The sequence below is a fragment of the Anolis carolinensis genome, chromosome 2 (genome assembly GCF_035594765.1).
Source record: "Anolis carolinensis isolate JA03-04 chromosome 2, rAnoCar3.1.pri, whole genome shotgun sequence".
Taxonomy (NCBI): domain Eukaryota; kingdom Metazoa; phylum Chordata; class Lepidosauria; order Squamata; family Dactyloidae; genus Anolis; species Anolis carolinensis.
This window is the reverse complement of record NC_085842.1, coordinates 305,107,524-305,112,997: the sequence shown is the minus strand read 5'-3', so window position 1 is coordinate 305,112,997 and position 5,474 is coordinate 305,107,524. Positions and strand designations below refer to the sequence as shown.

Below are 5,474 nucleotides of genomic sequence, written 5' to 3'. Positions count from 1 at the left end.
GTAAGTACTGGTCAAATGAGATTACTACAGACACTCCCACGGCCTCACACTTGCAGCCAGGTTATTGAGTCAGAATAGCTCCCCTAGGCCTTACTTTATTGAAAAATGAGGGGAGGGGAGCCATTGTTGACACATACCCATGTCAAAACCTACAGTAGAGTCTCACTTATCCAAGCTAAACAGTCCGGCAGAACCTTGAATAAACGAATATGTTGGATAATAAGGAGGGATTAAGGAAAAGCCTATTGAACATCAAATTAGGTTATGTTTTTACAAATTAAGCACCAAAACAACATGTTCTACAACAAATTTGACAGAAAAAGTAGTTCAATACGCAGTAATGTTAAGTTGTAATTACAGTCGAGTCTCACTTATCCAACATAAACGGGCTGGCAGAATGTTGGATAAGCGAATATGTTGGATAATAAGGAGGCATTAAGGAAAAGCCTATTAAACATCAAATTAGGTTATGATTTTACAAATGAAGCACCAAAACATCATGTTAGACAACAAATTTGGCAGAAAAAGTAGTTCAATACGAAGTAATGCTATGTAGTAATTACTGTATTTATGAATTTAGCACCAAAATCTCACGATATATTGAACACATTGACTACAAATATGCGTTGGATAATCCAGAATGTTGGATAAGCGAGACTCTACTGTACTGTATTTACGAATTTAGCACCAAAATATCATGTTACAGTAGAGTCTCACTTATCCAACACTCGCTTATCCAACACATTTTTGTAGTCAATGTTTTCAATAAATCGTGATATTTTGGTGCTAAATTCGTAAATACAGTAATTACTACATAGCATTATTTTGTATTGAACTACCTTTTCTGTCAAATTTGTTGTATAACATGATGTTTGGGTGCTTAATTTGTAAAATCATAAACTAATTTGATGTTTAATAGGCTTTTCCTTAATCCCTCCTTATTATCCAGCATATTTGCTTATCCAACGTTCTGCCGGCCCATTCATGTTGGATAAGTGAGACTCTACTGTATATTGAAAACATTGACTACAAAAATGCCTTGGATAATCCAGAACCTTGGATAAGCGAGTCTTGGATAAGTGAGACTCTACTGTACTTGAAGTTTGCAGAACAGTCGTCACAGCAAATTATGGAAAATGTTTTGTGGTTTGATGAGACCAGAATGGAAAGTTCTGGCTTTTCTGCAAAATGCTGTATGTGGTCATTGTCTGAAAACACTGTTCCCATAATATAGCTCAATGGTGTTGTTGTTGTTGTAGGGCTGCCTTTACTCAGCAGGGCTTGGGAGACTGATTAGGATGAGGGGCAGGATGGATGGAAACAAGTTAATCAGGAAAACCTTTCAGTCTGCAGGTGGCCTGGGTCTGGGATGGGTCAAATGAGCCTTGACTGGCTCCTTTTGTTAGACTTCAGGTTGCAAGTTATTTAGGTGGAAATGCAGGACAGAATGTTCATTGACTTGTGTCTTAACAAACGAGTTGCTACTGGTTACGATGTGTTTTAATGGTTTATTCTGTTTATGCTTTTAACTGATAGTATGGTGCCTTGATCTTGAAAGAAAAAGATACATTCTGTTTAAAGTAAATATATTTTGCTTCCTCTTCAGGATAAGGTAAAGGTTTTCCCTGACGTTAAGTCCAGTCATGTCTGATTCTGGGGGTTGGTGCTCATCTCCATTTCTAAGCCGAAGAGCTGGCGTTGTCCGTAGACACCTCCAAGGTCTTGTGGCTGGCATGACTGCATGGAGCGCTGTTACTTCCCCCCCCCCCCGGAGCGGTACCTATTGATCTACTCACATTTGCATGTTTTCGAACTGCTAGGTTGGCAGAAGCTGGAGCTAACAGCGGGTGCTCATTCCGCTCCCGGGATTTGAACCTGGGACCTTTCGGTCTGCAAGTTCAGCAGCTCAGTGCTTTAACACACTTCGCCACCGGGGCTCCTCCTCTTCAGGATACTTTTTTAGTTGTGTTGCTTCTCTTTCTCTCCAAATGCACTTCTATGGGGTTTTTTTAAATTGTAAAAACATTCATGTCATTCTGTGTTTTGGTACAGCTGTAGACAAATGCAGTTTCTATCCTTTTTCAGAAAATGCTACCCATCATTTTAGAAGTTAACTAAACTTATTTCTCAGTCTTCACCATTAAAAATAGAAACAAACAGTAGATTTCTGGTTATGTTTTATCTTCTGCATGTTTTCCCTCAAATTATTTTTGCAGATGGTTCAAGATTATAACATTTGAAAAGCGAAATCTAGTTTATTTTGAGAGCAAAAAAATATAGGTACTACAAAGCTGAATGTTTACAGAAAAAACGTTTCTTCTTTTTGATCCTCTCTTCTCTGTCTACTTGAAGGTTTAACAGCACACCCAAGGAGAATTTACACTGGTGGTTGCTTGATTATTTCTGCATGTGGCATCACTAGGCTTTAGTAAATTAGTGTCTTAATGCATACCTAGTTCAATGCCTCCTCTATCGGCCTTTCTGCATCTCTCTTATCCCATCTGGGTTTTGACATTTAAATCTATTAAACAAAAGTGGTGGGACATTGCCTTCTGTGAGCTGCATTCTCGCTCATATGTTCCCCATGCGGCCTGAGTATACACTATGCTGGGCCTCTTCATGAAGCAAATTATCTTATGAACTTGACTGTGGCCAAATATCGCTGCCTATTCTCCAAGGCAAGGTGTAATGTGTTCCCATCTGAAGTGCTTAAAGATAGATTTGGGGGAGCCCAATACAATCCAAGACTTTACCTATGTAATAACCAGGATGTTGAATGTATGTATCACATCTTATTGTCCTGCAATTTTTACAAGCAAGCTAGGCTACATATTATTAATCCACTAATGAGCAACCCACCCAGTAGATTAGCCAAAATCCATGTAAAGTTTTTACTAGGTGACAATTGCCCCCATGTGACTTTGGCTGTTGCCAAGTTTATCTCTGAGATAGCCAAGATAAGACAACTTCCTGTACTGGACTCGGGTTGAAACTTGCCTTGTATATATTTGCAGTGTTTTTACCCTTGTTCGTGTACATCTGGCGTTGCACTAGTCCTGTGTTTAAGTGGTCTTATCAGTTTATGAATCTGTTGGCAATTATGTACTTCCCCCCCCTCTTTTGCTACTTTTTACAGCTGAGCAAATTGGGTCTTTGGACCGTAATAAAGTTTTATTGATTAAGTGATATTTCAATGTCAGCCTTATGTAGGCAACTGTCTGTTAACTTAATACTTCATTAATATTTACAGAGATACTGGGGAAAGTAAATATATTTCAAAATTTAAATATCTATATTAATATTGCAAGGGTGACAGGCATATCTGTAAAATCAAATCCATGATATTATGTATTTTTGTTTAAGGCATAATCAATAACAGATTTAAAAAATGTCACTGAATTTGAGATATAAAACTTTGCAAAAAGAAGACTGGAATAAATATAAGAAAATACATAGTGTAGTTTTCAATATTACCCCAATCCATGTTTTTGGTCTTTGGACCTTGACCTTTGAGCATACCTGAACTACATTCCTGCGCACAGGTTTTAAATTCTCTTTTGGAGTTGCTTTGAAGTTAACTGTGTGCAGGACTGAGTGTATCCCTGATAAATGATGATCCCCAGCTCCCAATTCCTTCCATTGCTGAGCATATGTAGATTTTTGTGGCATAAAGAGTTGTTTTTTAAAAAACTGTAGTAATAAGGGTTTTAAAAATAATCATTTTTCTTTATGGTTTTCAGCATAATTTGTATAAATGTCACATCCTTGGCAGAAAACCAATCTGGCCACATAAGTACAAAGCATGGGTGTGTTTTTAAACTGTACTTTGTGTTCACAAATATAATTCTCTTCCTAGCTGAAAACAGGCTTCTTATGTCTTTGTCGTCATTGGAGGAAACGGCAGTGGACTGTGAGACTTTATAACAGCTTTCATTGATTTAGTTTTGTCTGTCTCACAGCTGCCTTCCAGTCTTGTACCCCTTACCCACGTCAGTGCTGCCGTCAGTCCAATTTTAAAAGGAAGATAAAGATATCTTTTGGGGAGTGTTTAGTTCTAGGAGATGAGTGTATACATAGGATCCTATCCAGTTAAAATGATGGTTTTACCTAGCACATGAATGGCCCTTTTACTAAAATGTAGGTCCTGATGAAAGGAAGACCAACCAAAAACTCTAGAGAAAATGAGACATGAACTGTCAACTTTGGAGAAATAATTTTTTTCTAAAGTGTTGATAAAGCTTACCAAGATTTGTCATATTTAGTTATAATATCCTATGCTAGTTACTTTGTGTTTTCTTACAAATTGTGTGAATAGGTTGATTAGAATATTTACAGTAGCCACAGTATTGACATTCATCCAAAATCTCTGTGCTCTTTGGCAAAGTCTGCGTGCACCAGAGATTATGTATTGCAAATTCAGTTGTAGAAAGAGTATGATTGCTCAAGCCTCATTGTTCTGAGTGATTTGTATTGTTATACTTTTGGTTAAGATAAAAAGAAGTGCAAGCATCACCTTAGAACATGCATTCAGTGAATTTTTGATAGTGATTTAAATTACCTGGATATTTATTCTTTTAACCATAGAACACTACGTAAATTCTACCAACACTGGAGTGTTGTGTGGTTTCTCGGCTGTATGGCCGTGTTCTGCATTTTCTCCCGAAGTTTCGCCTGCATCTGTGGCTGGCATCTTCAGAGGATCTGATGGTAGTCAAGCAAGTGGGGTATATATACCTGTGGAATATCCAGAGTGTCTGTTAAACTAATGTGAAGGGTGCACTGAGCAAGTTTGGAAGTAGCCTGGCCTATGCTCCCTTTGAATTGTTTGTTGCTGGGAGGCATCCTCTTTCTGGGTAAGCCCTTGATTGCTTACTGTATGGAAACTTCCTGTGTCTGGGTGGTGTTCCTTATTCATTGACTTGATTCTAGTGTTTTTCAATACAGATAGCCAAATTTTGTTCATTTTCATGATTTTTTTCTTTCTGTTGAAATTGTCCATATGCTTGTGGATTTCAATGGCTTCTCTGACAAAGTGGTTGTATGAGCTGTTGGAGATTAGTGGATTGCACCCAGCTGTTGACTGGACTTGCTACATGGATATCATCTGCAAAGACCTGACATTGACAAGGACCTTCAGAGGACTTTGCATATGCCTGTCTCAGCATGTCTAACTACGGCGAAATAGCTGGATGTGTCCTTGTTCATCACTTCTCACCAGTCTTTGACAACAAAGTAGTGGGTATAGGTGTGAGGCTGCTTACAAACTGAGGATTTCTTTTGCAGGTAGCATTTGAAAACATGTATATGGAGGTGAAGCTATGTGATACATGAACATTTCTCAGTGCAGAACTCTGACCAACATTCTAAACTGAGGATGGCAGCCTAGACCTAGTTTGACAAAAAAGCATTTTGTATATTTGTAAAGTCCAAACTGACCTGGATTAAGACAGTGCAATGTAGGTAAATAGGGAAAG

At 38.1% G+C, this 5,474-nt stretch overlaps 1 long non-coding RNA gene across 3 annotated transcripts in view; it reads left to right on the top strand.

The window, feature by feature from the left end:
* LOC134296778 (uncharacterized) overlaps positions 1–5,474 on the top strand; it is a 58,382-nt gene that overhangs the window by 33,320 nt on the left and 19,588 nt on the right. The gene's annotated exons all lie outside the window — the stretch shown is intronic.